We start from the raw sequence: 19,038 nt of genomic DNA, 5'->3' as shown, positions 1-19,038 counted from the left end.
CAAAGGAGTTAAAATAAACCATGAGAGTCATCGTTGAGTTGGGTCTTCAAGATAAGCAACTCTTCCCCTTCTTCAATTGTTCTACATAGACAATCCTTCACAGATTACAGGATGTTGAAGGAAAAAAGGAAAGTGAGCCTTAGCATTAATTAAATATTAGGGTTTCTATTGCTGTGAAGAGACACCATGACTGTGGCAACTCTTATGAAGGAAAACATTTAGTTGGGGCTGGCTTACAGTTCAGAGGTTTATTCCATTATTGTCATGGCAGGAAGCATGGTGGCCTGCAGGGAGACATGGTACTGGAGAGGTAACTGAAAGTTCTCCACCTGGATCTGCAGGAAGCATGAAGAGCTAGTGAGCCACTGAGCCTGCCTTGAGCTTCTGAGACCTCAAAGCCCACCCCCAATGACACATTTCCTCCAATAATACCACACCTATTTCAACAAGGCCACACCTCCTAATATTGCTCCTCCCTATGAGCTTATGGGGTCATTTTCACACCATCACAGGAGGTGTTAGGTTACATAGGACTAAGAAACTCTGCCTCTACTCTGAGGAAACAGAGCTAAAACTGTACTGACTTCGGTTCTTGTAAACCTGCTTGCCTCTCCATCTTTCCTGGAATACAACATGGCCAGCAGGTTCTATTTGCCAAAGACAAAATTGTTTTAGCCAGAAACCTGCAAATTTCGGCCTCTGTGAAACTTGCTCAGCTCTGAGAAAAGCCTCTTTGGGGTCACACAGACAAGATTATGACCGGGCCTAACCCTCTATAAACAATGAAATGTTTCTGACTGAGGCTGGGTCTCTCTAAGTAACAGCTGAGGGCTGCAGCTTGTGCTGGTTAAATGACTTTCTGTTATCTCCAAATGCTGAATTGTTGTTATTGCTGGGAAAGGGTCTGAGTTTCTCTGACCATTCCAGCCACACACAATACTCCATGATGGCACTAACCTACGCACCAGCATAGATTTTCACCTGATTTTATTCCCATTTCTATTCTCCCTGGGGATCTGTTTTAAGTGTGTCCCATTTGTTTTCAACCTCCTCAAATGCCTAGCATATTTGTATGTAAAGAGGAATCTGTAAACATTTGGTTTATTGGCCAATAAAGATCACAGAGTTATTTTTTTTGAGAGTTATTTATTATGTATACAATATTCTGTCTGCATGTACACTTGCATGCCAGTAGCGGGCACCAGATCTCCCTATAGACTGTTGTAAGCCACCATGTGGTTGGTGGGAATTGAACTCAGGACCTCTCAGAAGAGCAGCCAGTGCTCTTAATCTCTGAGCCATCTTTCCAGCCCAAGATCACAGAGTTTTGTGGTCACATAGAGAGCACTGATTTGTGAGTGGTTACTCGTGTCTGAGAGGTGTCTGCTATCCTCTATAATCAGGGGGCAGTGATTCTTTTCATACCATACTAGTGGCAATTACTGCTCTCATCTCTGTAAAACTTCACAGCATGCAGAGTGGCTTCAAATAGAATAATCCTGAAGGTTCCTGTTGAGGGTTGGCTTGGTGCTATGTATTTTAGTGTTAATTACTGGCCCTCAAGATCTTGTCCCTGCCCAGACAAGCACATTCTCACATACACCTGTCCTTTTTGTGTAAACCTTGCTCCATCTAATTTAACGCTGATTGGTTGATTTTTTTAAAATGCTGAAATTTGGGATTTGGCAGAAGAAAGGGAGGTAGAGTTTGGGGTTCACAGCCTGGGATCGAGGAACCATGAGGAGAGGTAGAGAAGAAAGACAGGATCGGAGAAGGAAATGGACCGGTGATACGGATTAGTGGGAAAGGAACACATGGCTGGATCAGCATGGATGGAGGAGACGGAGAACATTAATTAGTATTTTGGGACCATGGACGGAAGAAAGCTCGAGATTGGCCTGGGAGGAGAAGTTAGTTTAGAGGATTAATATCTACAGTGCCCCAGGTAAAAGCTATTTTACAAAATACAACAGGTGCCTGTGTCTTTATTTGATGGACAGCTGGTTAAATAATACCACTGCAATAATTATAGCCTAATGATAAACACTTAGTCGGCCATAGCTTTCCCCAATAGCTCCTTTCCACTGGTCCAGAACTGTGCTCTGCAACTGGGATCTGCAGTAGCACCCAGAGAGTCCTCTGTGGGAGCCTGGTCCCAGGTGATTCAGCATGGACGTACTAGCAACTTCAGTGAGTGGAGTCCAGTTGGAGGGTTGTGTGGCCTTGAAGGGGAAACTAGGGTGCAGCCGATTGCTTCCGGGCCACCACAAGGCAAGCAAAGTGGCTTTGCCTTAACCACACACCACCTGTTGTTTCTGCCTCAGTAACTCTCAGGACATGAACCTGAGCCTCCAAAGTCATGGACCAAACTAGAGAGAGCTCTCCCTCCTTTCTTCCCTGTAAGTTCTTTCCTCCTGGGCCTCTGTCTCAACCACAGAAAGCCATCTGGAACAGAGCCTCGCAGAGTAGACTGAACCACACAGGTGGTCTCGTCACTTCACCTCTTCTTCCTCCACATCCCTGAATACCACACGGCCGACACCAGACACCACAGACTCTCAGGCACATCAGTGGTAAAGTAAGAGAATGCCGGCTGGAAAAGCACTATTGACTCACAGGTGGAGTTCTATGAGGAAAAGCTCCGCAAACTCACCCTCACAAAGCACGTCTCCCAAAGCAGACATGATCCACTTACTCATAGTCAACCCATGAGCCAGAGCTGGGCTGGGGGCTCCTGGAGGAGGGAAGGTTCCCGAAGCAGAACGTACTGGGGGTGGAATCCTATACTGCAACAGAGCTCAAGGCTCTCGGGGACTCATCCTGTTTTACCCCTTCATTGAGCGTTAGCAGAACTGAGAGTCTTCAAGTTCGGGATCTAAGGCCGACACTGAGACGGATTGTTCTATTTTTAAGGGGTTTATTGGGAGACAGGTTGATGCTACAGATAGGCAGACAGCAGCATGACGGGGTCACTGAGGAGCAACTACACCCATGTGAGAGGGTGGGAGTGGGTTCTCTGTTTTTTGTTTTGTTTGGTTTGGTTTGGCCCAAAGCCCTCTGTTGCTAGGGGTAACCAGTGAGTACCCAGTTAAAGGATGTCAGGTGATCAATAAACATCTCTCCTCTGTGACCATAACATGGGGTGGTCAGGGCAGGGAAGGCTGGAATCTAGAGAAGCAAGTTCCATATCACTGTCGTTTGGGGAAATTGTCACCGTTCAACCAAAATGGGGGAGCATTAGTGCTTGCCTCTGAGGCAATGCAAGAACTGCTTCGTGAAAGTTCAGGATTTTATATGTAACACTGCACTAGGTCTTCCTGTAGAATGGACTGTTTTCGATAATAAAGTTTTTTAAAGTTTTGCCAAAGTAGCATTCGTTGGTGCTTTCCTCCTTGCCAGAAACAGTAAACAACAACAAAACCAGCAGTGTTTGTTTTGCAAGGGCTTGCACACAACTAGCAGGCTAAGAAGGATGATTTGATAGATGAACATTTTCAGCGCTATCAGGGCCTCCGAAAAAAAAAAAAAACACCAGATTGGAGGGAAGGCCAGAACTCAAAACATCATAAAGGGAACAAGTCCCCATTCAAGGCAGGTACCCAAAGCATCCTCAGAACAGAAAGATCCGACGTTCTCCACCGGAACAGCAGAATCAGCGGCAGTCTATTACCATCCAGCTGCCTTCGTTTGCATGGTGGGAATTGCATGCCGGGAAACAGCAAGCACCATAGCATCAGGCCAGAACATCAACCAACCAGGACAGCCCTTGCCAACAGTTTGGCAGGATTCACACTACCGAAAACCGGTCCCACAGTGCAGCACCCCTGCGGCTTATTGCAACAGGCAAGTGGTTCTCCTGTCACTTCCAAGAATAAAGAATAATGTCGCACAGCGGAACCCAGGAACAAAGAGAAAGCAGCTCTACGGAGCAATCATTTTTCCAAAAAGGGCAGCCAAGACCCAAGCCTGGCTAGCAAGCACACTTGACCAAGACTTTCTTTTACCCTGGATGTAGGTGGTGACTGTGTCTCATCCTATAGGGGGGAGCTGGACTGCGCTGTCTGACCCTGCTGGCTAATCAAGGCAAAGGGACAGGGCAAGGTTCTGGAAATGAGTCCTTGCCAGGCTAACTACCTTTGACAGAAAACCAGAAACATTTCTCACATTTCCAGGCTCCCGCTCTCTATGCGTGGGCTAACTAACGTGCTTTCTTTCTCCTCTCAAAGTGTAAACTCTTTGACCAGCCGGCTACTATTCCTCAGCACTATGAATTTCTGACTTTAACCAATAAAAGCAACTCCTGTGCCTTCCCCATCTGACCGAACATTCCTGCGATCAGGGGATTTCCATGGTGCCCAGGAAGTAAGGAGTCGGTAAATACTAACAAAGGAGACCAGTTTAAAAAAAAAAAAATCCTCTGCTCTTTTCCTGGCTTAGCTACTTAAGTGGCAAAGGTCAAAGCCTTTGTGTCCTGTGCATTCTTGTGGAAATGACCCCCATGTCCTCTTCCACTCCCTGGGAGGGGCAACCCTGTTTCCTGACTCGGGTGACTGTCCACAGATACCCCAGGGAAGCAAGCCAGTCCCCTGAAGAACATGAGTGGCTCTCATCCATGCCAGGATGCCTGGCCCATAGTTAACATTCCACATAGACCATTAGAAAGGAATTCTCCCGGGCAGAGAAGATAGCTCAGCCCCTGAGAGTTCAGTCCTCAGAATCTGCTTTAAAAAATAAAAAAAGGTGAAGAATGGTCATATACATTTGTCACCCACAAGTGCTACAGAGTCTCTACAGAGGCAGAGACTCACAGCTCCCTGGGGCTTGCCAGCCTAATCTAATGGGGAGCCCTGGGTCCCGGTAAAGGACCCTGCATCATAAACAGGGCAGGCAAGGGCTGGAGGGTTGGCTCTGTGTTTACAGGCACTTGCAGCTCTTGCCAAGGATACAGGTTCTCTTCCCAGAAAAATGGACTGGCTCACAGCAATCTGTAACTCCGGTTCCAGGGCATCTGACAGTGGGAGTGAGGCTGGACTGCACAGTTATCTGTTATGCATTTAATAAATAACTGGAGAAAGGAGCTTCCAAATAAAAGAAATTCTAAAAACATGCAAGTGTGGATTTTCCTGATTTTATCAATACATACCGCACACCGTGCCCCACAAATACGAGTAATAAATGAACAAATCATGTTAATGAAAAAAAACTTGTAAAGTGCGAGATGGAAATCTTAACTGTATTGGCCTGAGCCTTTCATACTGTATACAGGTGTTGCAACACGGTGCTCTGTAAATCTGTACAATTAAAATAATAATGCCATGTGTACAGATTAACAGATCTTCATTAAATCCTATGATCCCTTCAATGCCCAGCCACAGTTCTTTGCATGCGGGCTCGGAAGCATGCTGAGCTGAGACCATGCAAAGGAGGCCGGTGTCCTACAAACCTGTAGTTTCGCTCACTGCTATCCAACCTTCCCATGACCCCTTGCAGGCTGCGCAAGCAACTGGCCCACTTCTTGTGTGATTCCAAGGAGCGGGGCTGGAGGCCCCTTTGCAGTGACCGGGACAATGTCCCTGGCGTACTCCTGTTCCCACGGTCAGAACAATGGTAAGGCTCCCTTTATTCCCACTCCCCACCCCTGGATTTGAAGAATGTCCTTTGTGAGGCCTGTGGCACTCAATGCCTTCACGGCAGGACGCCCGAGGCATTTGCATGAACCGAGTCCTCTCTCAGACTCTATAGAAGGAAGCTCTCTTTTTCACCTTTCAGGGCTCACTTTGGCTCTGATGCTTCAGAATACATTACCTTTGTGAGAGGAACCAAAGAAGACAGCACAGAGGGGACAGTTTTCCTCCGTGTGGGTTCCGCCCAGAGGCCCTGGAGGAGCTAGCTGAGGGGGCTCCAGGGCAGGGGCTAAGTCCCAACCCTCCACCCAGGGCTCCTCCTCCTCCCGTCTTATAGTGGGACCACAACTGTAAATGGGTGAAAAGATCTTTCCATAGACGCTCCTTGACTTGAGCAACCAAGAGAGGGTGTGGGGTCCATCGCCTCTCCGTAGGCTCTCCTTCTCCACACAGCTGGAAAGCACGCACTAAGTGGCCCAGACTCCCACGTCCATTCCCTGGAAAGCAAACGTTGGAGTCAGGGTTTCTGAAGCCAGCACGTGCTCGCTCCCCGGTGAAGCTCATGAGTCACCCCAGTTTCGGGCTTTCCCTGCCCAGGTGACTCATTCTATCTGAATGCCTCTCCCTCTTCCCCTTCACCCTTGAGCTGTTGGTGCAAGGCTCGTTGCTCCCTTTCCAGCATCTCCTTCCACAAACCTCTCCGTTTCTTCTCGGTTTTAAGACTCATGTCTACCAGGCTCAAGATTCTTCCGCAACGCTCTATTCAGTCTAGAGAAGAAATAATAAAAATAAAAATCAGAAGCCCTGGGTGACTTTAGATGTCTACCCCGACTCCCCTCCCATTCTCCAGAGGTGCCAACTTGGGCTAAAAAAAAGAGTTACTAGGTCCTTGCAGTGAGTGTTAGCGGGGACACACGTCTGTGCCATCACACAAGGAGCTTCCTTAATCTTTCATGGACTTGAACACAGTAAAACTGATCCTTCACTTCAATACAGAAAAGAACTTCAAAGGAAAGACGCTATGAATCAGAGTTGGGGTGTACTCAATTTAGAGAAAAAGATGAACAACCACAACAAAAGACTGTGCACACCCAAGAAATGGGTGCGGGCTTCTTTAACTTGGACTTTGAGCACAGGTGTCAAGAGAAAGAGTCTTGGAAGAAGAAGACAGAGAAGTATACTATTTTGGCAGCACTCAAGTTACATCTCAAATGAGCTGCAAAGAATGTTGTTTTCGTTTTCTCTCTGCTTTGATGAGTGAGATAATGGAGTAGCTGCAGAGGCCATATGGATGGGGTTGCACTCAGAGAAGGTGAAACCAGGAGCTGCTCAGGTGTCCAGGGACTTCGGGGAATGTCTTTTGCAGCAAATGGAGTTTCTTCTGAGATTCCCAGGACGTCTGTAGGTTTACAGCCAGCAGAGAAGGGTCTTGGGCAAATCTTAAGCATTGGAATTCTTTCTTTCTAAAGTGTTTTCACTCTATTATTATCGTGTGTATGCAAAGTGTTTGGGTTGCAGCACATGACGCAGTATTCATGGGAAGGAGATCAAGTGACAACTGTGTGGCATTGGTTTTCTCCTTCCACTTTTATGGGGTTCCCAGGAATCGAATTTGGGTCACCAGGCTTGCAAGTCAAGTGTGTTTCCCCAGTGAGCCATCATATCACATAGAAGGCTTAATGCTCAAGCTAGAGAGACGCTTCAGCTGGACTCCGGGGTGAGAGGCTCCTTTGCTTTTTTATGTCTGGGATGTCCCTGTTTTCCTAACCAGACCCATGACTCATCCGAAAAGATGCTCCTTTCCCTGTCGGGTTTGACCTTAGTCAAGAGGTCCAAATGCTTGGTTGGCTTGTCTAATTTCACCCCGCTCCTCCATCTCCACTGGGAGAGGTATCAGCCACCCTCCTGTTCCCCCCACCACACCACTCCAAGTAAGAAAACCTTAGCGTGAGTTCCACAGGGCGGTGTATGACGATGAAGGTGACCAAACGGCTGAACAAGAGGACGCAGAGGTGGAGGGAGCTTCAGGTGACTGGAAGTCCACTTGAGATGCAGAGTTTTCTTGTTTGGATTGGATTTTCTCTTATTTTTATTTATGAGTATGTGTAGTTACCTGCAGAGGTCAGAAAACAGCGTTGGATCCCCCGGAGCTACAAGCTACAGACAGTCGTGAGCCACCTGACACAGATGCCAGGAACTGAACTCCAGTGCTCAGGAAGGGCAACAGACGATTTTCAACAACTGTTAACAGCCCAGTCTCCAGCCCTAGACGGGGTTTTCTGATGCAATAGAAAACCTTATCTGATGCAGCAGAAATTAATATTATTCTCTTTGAAAGAATCAGCTTCCCCTTCCCTTAGTATGGCTGATTAAGTAATACAGATTTGAATAGGCTTAGGGAGCCAAGTAAACAGCATACAAAAGAGTTAGGAAGCTTGAATTCTGCAGGAAAATTTCCTCATTTCTTATGTGCAGTTTGAATGAGACTACCCTCCATAGACTCATATATTTGAATCCTTGGTCCCTGGGGGGGGGGGGAAGGAAAGAACATGGCTGCCGATAAATATGATAGAGGAGAAGTCTATTGTAGATAAAAGGGAGAGCATAGCCAGAGGCAGAGACATCTGGGAGAGTCCAGAACGAACATGACCCTGAGCCATGTGAGCAGAGTGGGGAAGGGAGAGAGTAGAGAGGGTACCAGGTGCATTAGCCAAGATGGCAAAGATACAAAAGCGGGTGGGTAAACAAGATATCTAGATTATATAGGAAAGGGCCTTTGAGGGGAGGGCAATCGAGCCCCTAAGATGGAGAGTTCTGGAGTAGAGGGCAGTATGCCAGCCATACTCTATAACAGGTAGGGACTAAGGGATGCTGAGAGAACCTGGAAACCAGGTCCACTTTGATAGGCTAAATAGGCACCATAGTAATTTGTCCCAGGGTTTGAGGCTGAACAGTGCCCGTGGGTGAAACTGTTTGAGAAGGATTAAGGGTGTGGCCATGTTAGAGGAGGTGTGTCGCTCATGTTAGAGTAGGTTTTGAGGTTTCAAAAGACTCTAGCCACTCCCAGTATGTCTCTCTGTCTCTCTGTCTCTCTCTGTCTGTCTCTCTCCCTCTGTGGTTATGTCTCAAGATGGGAACTCTCAGCTACTTCCCCAGGGCACAGGCCTGCCTGCCTGCTGCCATGCTCTCTGCCTTGATGGTCACGGACTCTAACCCCTGAATCTGTAAACCACACATTAAACAATCTCATTTACAAGTTACTTGGTCATGTGTTGTATCCCACGTGGCTCAGGTCCCAGAATCCTGAGTAGGATCAGCGGTAGCAAGGGAATGAAAAAAGGACAGATGGACAGACACACAGATACACATACAGTGAAGCTGGGATCCGGTGGGTTTCTCTAATTCGAGGGAGCAACCCGGAACCTCATCATGTTTATTTTGGACAACTCGGTGGAAGGGGCTGACCAGTCTTGGTAGGAGGTGTGTGTCTGTCAGCAAGCAGTCTCGTGTCAAAATACATAACATGCCCATGTCAAAATACACAGTCATTCAGGACTGCGCTCACCAGCACTTCCTTTGTTCCCTATAGTCATGATGTCCTATTACAGTACTAGAAAAGTAACTGAGCTGGGCATTCTGGCACATACCTTTGACCTCAGTGCTCGGGAGGCAGAGGCAGATGAATCTCTGAGTTTAAGGCCAGCGTGATCTACAGAATGAGTCCCAGGACAGCCAGGGCTACACAGAGAAACTCTGCCTCAAAAAGATAAAGAGAAGGAGGAAGGAAAAAAGAAAGGAAAGGGGCAACATTATGTTTTATTCTATCTATAAACTGAGTTTACACCTATCAGCTTCATTTTATTTGTGACACAATTGATAATGATCAGTTGGAAGCATCTTTCTGCTTCTTTATACATGCATTTAGTCATTTAAAAATTGATGACGACTTACTATATGTTTGGCTATTGATATCATAGACAGAGAAAATGCTGAGACATCCGGGCTAGGGGTAAGCAGACTACCTGTACCAGCAATCTGGCCCCTTGCTGTTTATATAAATAAAGTTTTATTGGGATACAACCATGGCCACTCATTTGCACACCATCTGCATGTGCGCCATAGCAGCAGCGCTGATTATTCCCAGAGACCATGCGGCCCTCAGAGACTAAAATGTTATTTGACACTTCACAGAAAAACTTCACCAACTTCTGCTGCAGGCAGTTCTCCACAGCCAGAAGTTCTGGTTATAATAAATCTCTCTGCTTCCCTGAAGGGTGGTGCAGAAAAGCACTGAGCCCATCTGTGTAGACACCGCCCCCCCCCATCACACCACAGTCCTAGAAAATAAGCATGGGTATGAAAAACAAAAATGAAAACACAAATGCAAAAGCATTTCGAGTTCCTAGAGTTAATTGATACCACGTGTGACTTTGGGGCCCTTTAAGTGACTGTTAGGAGCTGGGTTGAGAGCCATAACCCGCCCCAGCTGGTACCAATGAAAGCCCAAGTGGGACAAAGGGACTAATTTTCTTCTCTTCAATCCTTTCCTGGGGCGAAGCTTACTTCTCAGAATACAGCCCTATTTCAAGAAGCAATATCCCAGGGGTACATTAAACCAACAGCAGCTCCATTCTGAGGTGATTCATGTAAAACTTGAAATATAGACATTAGATGCCCTGTCATAATTTCTTTTTATTCATCCATTGCTACCTTGAGATAAGCTCCTGGTCTGAATAGAATAGACTTATTCAGTTGCTATAGTGAGCTTGTAGTTTCCACAAATCTCCTTTATGGTACTAGAAGAGTTAATTATTGTGCCATGCGATGAAAATGGTACCAACTGCTGAACCCAACCTTGAATATGTGCATTTAAATACATGCTCAGTAGAAAAGCATTCGGGGGGTGTGTGTTTGTTTGTTGTTGTTGTTTCTTCCAGAAACTGGAGTTTCCTTGGAAGTATCCTACATCTAAATCTCTGTTTTCCAGAGTTGGTAGAGAATCAAAGGTGAACATTGTGTCCAGTTGCAAACACAGATCTGTTCTGTAAACATGGCTTTCTTGCCTTTCTCCTTCATCCTTCTATAACCCACCAAAATGAAAAGCAAGCCTATTAGTTACTTGACAGGTTACCAGTGAAAATACCTGCGAAAAGTAAACTCAAGGAAGGAAGATCAAGAAGGAAGGAAGGAAGGTCAAGAAGGAAGGAAGGAAGGAAGGAAGGAAGGAAGGAAGGAAGGAAGGAAGGAAGGAAGGAAGGAAGGAAGGGAAGAAGGAAAGAAGAAAAGAAGGAAGGAAGGAAGGAGGGAGGGAAGGAGGGAGGGAGGGAGGGAGGGAAGGAAGGAAGGAAGGAAGGAAGGAAGGAAGGAAGGAAGGAAGGACAAGAAGGAAGGAAGGAAGGAAGGAAGGAAGGAAGGAAGGAAGGAAGGAAGGAAGGAGGGAAGGAAAGGCTCACTATGATTCACAGTTTGCAGGTGCAGTCTGTCATGGAGACAGGAACTTGAGGCTGCTGGTCATTTTGCAGCTGCAATTGGAAAGCAGGACGAGATGAATGCTGGTACTCTGCCTGCTGCCCCTTTTCATTCAGCCTGTGGCCCCAGTCCGTGGGATAGTGACAGCCAGAGCTGGGGCCGTCTTTCTACCATAATTACCCTAACTTAGAAACGCCCTCACAGGCATGCCAGAGGTTTGTCTCCTGTCTACATCCTACACTGTGAACATGTTCTGTATTAAAAGAAGACAAGGGGGGTGGAGAGATGGCCCAGGGGGTAATGCTCTTGCCACACCAACGCCTCCTGGACAGGCTCTCCAGAATGCTCATAAAAGCTGAGCGGACAAGGTGGCACATGTAATTCTATAGCTCAGGGAGTGGAGGCAGAATGTTCTCCCGAGTCAGCTGTTAACTAGAGGAGCCAAAACTGTAGCTCAGGGTTCGCTGAGGGACCCTGCCTCAATACATAAAGTAGAGAGCAAAAGAGGAAGTCAGTTATGCCAACCCCTGCCCACTTTATGGGCATGCACACATGTGCACAAGTACATAAACACACACAAAGAAAACAAAAAGGGAGACACAAAGAGATTGAATTTCTTTTTCAATTTATAGTAATTTTTGGTTTTTGAAATTATGATTACATCATTCCCCCCTTTCCTTTTCTCTTTCCAGCCCCCCCCCCCATGCACCCTCCCTGCTCTCTCTCAAATGCATGGTCTCTTTTTTTAATTGTTGATGTGTGTGTGTGTGTGTGTGTGTAAATAGATACAACCTGTTCAGTCCATGCAATGTCACCTGTATGTCTATGATCTCAGCGCCGACCACCGGATAACCAGGGCCCACCTTTTCTGGGGAAGACCATTTCTCCTGCAAGAGTCTGGATTTCTGTAGCCAGCCTTCTCCTCTCCACCAGCTCAACACCCAAGCCCAGGATGGACCGTTAGTAAAGACCTGTGTCCCAGTACCCAGGCAGCCACGGGCACCTGACTGCAGTTACTGCTGATTGCAGTCAGGGGTAAGCGCCGCCGGTAGAAACTTGGCCACCGGTGCCTGCCTTGGGTGTGTTTGATACATTTGCATCGAATTGGCAAGGCAGCTTTAGAACATCCAGAAAATCTAGTGTCATACATGGCCCAGATCAAGCCAAGGTAAACCTTGCTAGCAGCCGTGGGGCTTGGAGTGCCAAAATCAGGCTTATGCTCTGGCAGGTCTCAGACACAGGCGAGCACCCACTAGTGAATTTAGTGAAAACATCTACAAAACAAAAGCAACCCTTGATTTAACTGCTTTGCATCCTAAACCTGAAGAAAAGTCAGAAAACATTCAGGGCAGCTGTAGTCCGGATGGTCAGAGAAAAGACCATTTATGTCCATTTACTGCCTCTGAGTAAATAAGAAATTAGTTAATATTCTCTTTAGTCTTTGATGCAGCAAGAGGTCTGAAGTTTTCAGTGAGATTTATGTCCTGGGCCTAAGTCTGGAAATGTCAACTGTACCTGGAAATGAAATGCACCCTTTTACTTAAAAACAATAAAAGTGATGCTACTTCTGAGTCCAATGTTATGCAAAAGTACCTTTTTATCAAAATTTAAGTGATAAGTGATTTTACTAAATAAGCTTCCGTTTAGCTTCTTAAAAATTATGTCTTCCCAAGAAAATACACACAGCACTATTTGGCATGTAACTTTAGTATTAATAGGTTTCTCATAGGTCTCCCATAGGCCTCTATGTATGTGTGTGTGTTCTTTATTTAATCCGTTAAATGAAAGGACAAAACTAACCACTAAAAGGTGATTTGCTATGTAGGTCTGGCAGAGCCCAAGGCACCCTCCCCAACTTCATCTCACCCTCCACCCCACATACCCACCCCACCCATGCTCTCAAAAAAAAAAAATCTATTTTTATTTTGCATGTTTCCGTCTCTGCAGAATTAGGAATGATACAGCTCAGACGTTTAAGGAATTCTAACATGAACTCAAAAACAAGGGGGGAGGGGGACAACGAAAGCATTCAGATACAAGCATCACTCATTCCCCTGCATGTTTCCTGAGCAGCTCTCATGTGACAGATGCTACATCAGACACGAGAAGCATTACATTAGCAAAGCACTTACTGAGGTTCAGAAGTCAGCCCTGCCTTGCCCACACCGTCATCAAAACTTTCAAAATCGTTGTTAAAAAGACAGTAAAGCGAACACCTCTTGAGTGAGTGCAAACATTGCTCCAGAAGGTGATACCAGTGCACTCCAAAACAGCTAAACGTCGCCTCTCTTTACCCTATGGTCACTGCCTCGGGGAAGTTAGGCTATGTCCGAGTATAAATAATTCAGGTTTCGGCTCACCCCTGAATGGCCTTGCCCACCCTGGAGTCAGAATGAAGCACAGTTTCTGTTGTGTTTCAGTAAAAAGGATGCATTCCATTTGCTCTAAGTCTGTGTTTCCAGGCACAGTTGACCTGTTTCCAAGTGGAGGGCTGGGACACAAACTTCTTGCTAGACACAGACACAGACTAGTGAATTCTGCTGTGGCAGGGACCCCGAGAGCCTAGAGGAAGAAATAAACAAGAAACAAAATCATGGGCTGTCAACGTCCTTAAACTACCTAACCACCCCCATCACATCTCTCCTGCAACAACCTTTCTTTCTCCTTCCCCACTTCAATATTACTGCCTAGTCGTTCAAAATACCCAATCAAATTCTGTCTTACCACACAGGAGAAACAAAGCAGTCAAAAACGAAGAAAAGCCTCGAACCTGTAGAGTCTGGGGTCTATCCCTTGGAGACTAATCCTCTTGAAGCTTAGGTGCATCCTGAAAGGAAAAGTCTAGGTACCCTGTTCTCTTGGCCCCTGTCTGCTGCAGTTCTGCCAGCCTCAGCTGAGGGACGCTTTCAGGATGTCTGTCACCATTCGTCATTTATCACCACGGTCCTTAGCCGGCATGGGCCTTAGGGTGTGTATGTCACTGCTGCCATCACCTCACTGCTCCGAAAACATCAATGTCGTTACAGTTATTTTTATAAAACTACGTTCGTTTTTCTCAGTTTCTCTCTTAACCTGGCTATCACACAAATAACTGGGACTCTTTTATATCTGTTTAATAATTCACAGCACAATAACTGAACAGTCATTACTCTGTTCTTTTTGTTGTTGTTGTTAAAGACATTTATTTATTTTATGTATAGGAGTGCTCTGTCTGCATGAACACATGAGCGCCACAAGAGGGCGCCAGATCACATTATAGATGGTTGTGAGCCATCACAGGGACTTCTCAAAGAGCAGTGCTCTTAACCACTGGGCCATCTCTCCAGCCCCTTATTACTCTATTCTTAGCCCTCCAAGCCAATTTGGATTTCTCCCTGTGTGCATCCCAGTGACACTTGCACTTTGTAGTTTCTTTGTTGAGCTCTTTCTCCTGGAATCACCCTCCTGGATAACTGCCCGTGGCTGGATCTTCTGAATCCCCTACTTCTTCCTTTCCTCCTCCTACCCTGGCTGGCAGGAAGTCCAGCCCTATTCTCTTCCCTTACAGTGGCTGTCTGTAATCTGCTTTATTATTGGCATATCAGGGGACAACTGGGGAGCAGTGTTTACACAACATTGAGACAGGAGGTTCTCAGAACAAGGACTGCAACCAGATATATGGGGAGGGTTACAGAAATCAGCATTTGAACTACACAATAACCTTATGCCCACATAATGCCTTGTCCCACATGTTCCCTGAATGACCCTTTTCAGTCAAATCGCCAACTGCACATTCTAAACCGCCTTTTTATTTTTTTTTAAGCAGGGTATCAAATGCCTTGGGCTGGCCTCAAATTTGCTAATTAGCTGAGGGTGATTTTGACCTTGGGATCCTCCTCCCTCTGCCTCCCACCCACTGGGATGACAGTCTTAGATGCCACCTCCTGTGTCTGTGGTAGCAGTGACTCCATCTAGGTTTTCACGTATATTAAGCGAGCACTCTTCTGGAGCGCCATCTTTGTCTACATCATACCATACGGTAGCTCTCAGCACTCGAGCGACTCCATGCGAGCCCAGAGCACCTGTTGAAGTTGCCAAAACCAACGACCTGTAGAGCCACAAGAACTGAAATCCAACAGGAATTATGAACAAACTCAACTATGGGAGCTTTGTCTGAAATCAGTATGGTGCCAAGCATGTCACTGAGAACCTACCCCAGTCTATAGCCTATTTCTAAAGAATCGTAACCAGTCCGGCAGGGTTTTTAAAAAATAACTTTCACTAAGGAAGAATCTTGGGGTTCTTGGGCTGGTAAGATGATTAGGGTTGGGCTGGCATTGTGCTTGTGCCACTACACCCCTACCTCCTGACCCCCAGCCCCCCAAACCCCTACGACCACCTGACAGCCCAAGTTCTACCTCTAGGAGCTTTGTAATGGAAGGAGAGGACATACTCTGGCAAGTTTACCTCAAACCTCCAACAAGTTTAACTTAATTGAAAAAAAAAGAAGAAGACTAAGACTACAACACACCCAATGGGCATGGAGGGCCCAGAGCCAGAAGGGAAGGGCCATTGAGAGGAGACAAGCCAGCCAGGGCCCAATAAACCATCTACTTTGTAACTAGAAAACCCTGGACGATTACTGCTCTATCAAAGCAGAGAGCCCCCCACCCCCAACTCCCCACCCCAACCCAGCTTGCCCTGAGAAACCCAGACCAGATTCTCAATCTTACTCCTAGGGATAAACATTGAAACGAAAATGTCAAAAGCTCTCAGAGCCAATATTGAGGGAAAGAAAGTCAACAGACTGAGTGGACCAGAAGAGATGAGCATCAAGGTGAAGTGCTTGAATACTAGAACCCTTGAGCAACGGAGGAGGACTCGGGACAAAGGATGCAGAGGCTGGGTGTGGGACTCCTGGGGGAGGGGCTGCTACAGGAAAGAATCAACCCAGCAGACTCACAACAGGTAGCAAGAGCTGGATCTGACATTGGGAATTTGCTTAAGTTCCGCATAAGAAACAGCCAAACACAGCTGCCTACCCACCCTCCCCACTCCACTTCTGCTTTCTGCAGAAGCCGAAAGCAAGCACTGACTTAGCCCTAGGAAAACAAGCCAGTACTCTTGGGCTAGAGAGATGGCTCAGCTGGGAAGAGCACTTGATGCTCTCCCACAGGACCTGAGTTCAGCTCCCAATACCCATGCTGGTGGCTCACAACAAACCACCTATCCTTCCAGCTCAAGGGGATCCAACGCCCTCTTCTGGACTCTGTGGGTACCTGCAGCCAAGTACACATACCCACAGATTGATACGCATCCATATAAATTAGTACAAAAAATAGCCTTCAAACCAGTCAGTAGGATGTCTAAGGAAAACAGGGGCAATGAACATGACTGATGATCACCTTGCAGAAAATCTTTCCTTATTGTGGCACTCACAGAGTTGCAATGCGAGGATCCATCAAAAACACACCAGTTAATAAAACTCAGCCAAGTACACAGAGCTCTCGGTCTTTCCCTCCTTCACTCTATGAACAGACATTTGAGAGAAGCTGGAATATAAAAGAACCAGACCACAAAGATCATTTTAAAAGTCCAGTCATTAGCCTTAGAAGGATGAGAACAGAGAGGAGAATCAGAAAATAGCAGAGTACCTCTAGAGCTCAGAACACGATCGTTGCAACCAACAGTCACATGAAAGGATGAAGGGTGACAGCAGAGGGTAACGCTTAGGGAGAGGAACTGAGAAAGAGATGCAAAATATGAGCGACACCAGGCAGGGCGGCCAAGCCAAGATTCACAAGCTCTCCGGAGGCCAAAGTGGGAGAGGTGGAGCGAGTCACAAGTCAGCTCAAGTTACAGAGTGAGACCCTGTCTCAGGACAAATCAATTAAGCAGTTTCTTTAATGAGAGTCTAGAAAGACAAATGTAGGCGAAGAAATGATAGAGACTGTCCAGGACTTACAGGAAGATGCCCTCAAACTGAAAAACTTACCAACTACTGAGAAAGCTAAGGAGCCAGGGCATGGTTCCTTTTGTGAGGTACTGGTCTACCGTTCACAAAATCTCCAGGTCCGTCTCACAGGCTTCATAGACCAGCTGTGGTGGCACAGGCCTGCAAACTCGGCACTCAGGAGGTTGAGGCCAGAGGATCAGAAGTTCAAGGCCATCGTTGGCTACAAGGAGAGTTTGATGCCCGCCTGAGCTTCATGAGACCCTGTCTTTCAAAAATAACAAAAGAAAGAAAAGTAACTTAATTTCCTAGCTATGTGTTAATCTCTCTGGGATTCGGTTCTGCAAGTTTGAGCCAAATTTGAAGCAAGCTTTAATTATATACTGGCCAGGAGAAAAGAACTCTAGCTAAGTCCACCTCTGGATTCCCAGGGAGTGGCCACAAGTCACATTTTGCAGGGGCTTAAACCCAGGAATTAAACCCAGCATCTCACACATGCTATGTAAGCAGTCAGTGAGCTGAGCTTATGGCCCTAGCCCCCACCTGCAAACATACATACATATAAAATTTATATATATATATATATGTGTATGTATGTATATAGCCATTTTTTAAAAGGATTTTATGTGTATGAGTGTTTTGTCATCATGCCATGTGTGTGCACCTTGTACATGCCTGATACCCACAGAAGAGAATCAAGTTCTCTAGAAGTGGAGTTATAGATGATTCTGAGCCTCCCCACAGGAACTGGGAAAGCAACTTGGGTCCTCTGAAAGAGCAACAAGTGCCTCCCCACTTAAGTGCACTTAACCATTGAGCCATCTCTCCATCCCTGATTTGCCATAGTTTTAAAGAAAAATAAAATGATGTATGTGTGGAAACCTAAAGCTTGTCGGAATTAAACCATCACTGAGCTAGAGTAGAATCAGCATGGTGGGTGCTATTATTGAAAACATCAATAATTCAGTCCTTTATTTATTAAATATTCAGATTTTGTTGGAGACTTCCGGAGCTGGAAGGAATGTCATCGTGTGAAATGACGTTTTGATTAAACAAGAAAGGAGAAGAACTGACGCCCCGTGCTAAAGCGCAGATAAGTGACCGAAAAGCCATTAAAATTTAAAAAGATTAAAATTAAGAGCGGGGGGGGGGAGTGGCTCAGTGGTGAAGTGCCTGCCGTGTGCCTATGCTGTGATGAAACACTGTGACCAAAAGGAATTTGGGGAGGAAAGGTTTTCCTGCCATACACATCCTGAATCACACAGTCCACTGAGGGAAGCAAAGGCAGGAACTCAAAGCTGGCAGGAACCCGCAGGCAGGAGCTGATACACTCCTTGGAGGTGTGCTGCTGGCGGGCTTGCTCCTCATGACCTAGCCAGCCTGCTTTCTTTCTTATAGAACCCAGGACCACCAGCTCAGGACTGTCCCCACCCTCAATGGGCTGGGACCCCCAGCCCCCATCAATCACTGATTGAGAAAATGCCCTCCAGGTTTGCCTACAGCCGGATCCTACGGAAGCATTTTCTCACTTGGTGTTCCTTTCTCCCAGATGACTGTAGCTTGTGTCAAATTGATATAAAACTATCGCGGTCACCATGCAACTCTGAGGACCTGCCTCTGGCTCCCCAGAACCCAAGTAAAGCCTGGCCAGTTGTGCAGGTCTGTAATCCTCGTGTTCCCACGGTAAAATGGGAGGTGGAGACAGGAGACCCCCGGAAGCCTGAGAGTTAGCAAGTATCAAACAACAAGAGAAACGAACATGGAGAAAGTCAAGGTGACTTTTGACCTTCACCCCTTCTTCCCTTCCCCAACCTCAGAGAGAGGCTGCGGGGCGGGAGGAGGGGGAAAGGGTGTGTGTGTGAGTTTTTAAGATTAAAATTAAATGAGTTAGCAGAGTGACACACTTGTAATGTCAGCCGTCTGGGGGCTGAAGCAGGAGAACCTAAACTTTGAGGCCAGCCTGGGCTATGTAGAGTTCTTATCTAAATAAACAAAAAACCAAAAAATCAAAAC

The 19,038-nt window shown here is 46.4% G+C and overlaps 1 long non-coding RNA gene across 1 annotated transcript; it reads right to left on the bottom strand.

Annotated features, from left to right (window-relative positions):
* Window positions 1–1,200: 1,200 nt before the first annotated feature.
* LOC132649237 (uncharacterized) lies at window positions 1,201–15,144 on the bottom strand. Its single transcript, XR_009587669.1, has 4 exons — window positions 13,226–15,144; window positions 7,566–7,737; window positions 6,321–6,392; window positions 1,201–6,121 (listed from the first exon to the last, which is right to left on the bottom strand). It is a non-coding gene; the product is annotated as an uncharacterized LOC132649237 (long non-coding RNA).
* Window positions 15,145–19,038: the final 3,894 nt, after the last annotated feature.

This window comes from Meriones unguiculatus, chromosome 19 (assembly GCF_030254825.1).
Source record: "Meriones unguiculatus strain TT.TT164.6M chromosome 19, Bangor_MerUng_6.1, whole genome shotgun sequence".
Lineage (NCBI taxonomy): Eukaryota > Metazoa > Chordata > Mammalia > Rodentia > Muridae > Meriones > Meriones unguiculatus.
The sequence above is the reverse complement of the archived record's forward strand: the minus strand, read 5'-3'. Positions and strand labels throughout refer to the sequence as shown.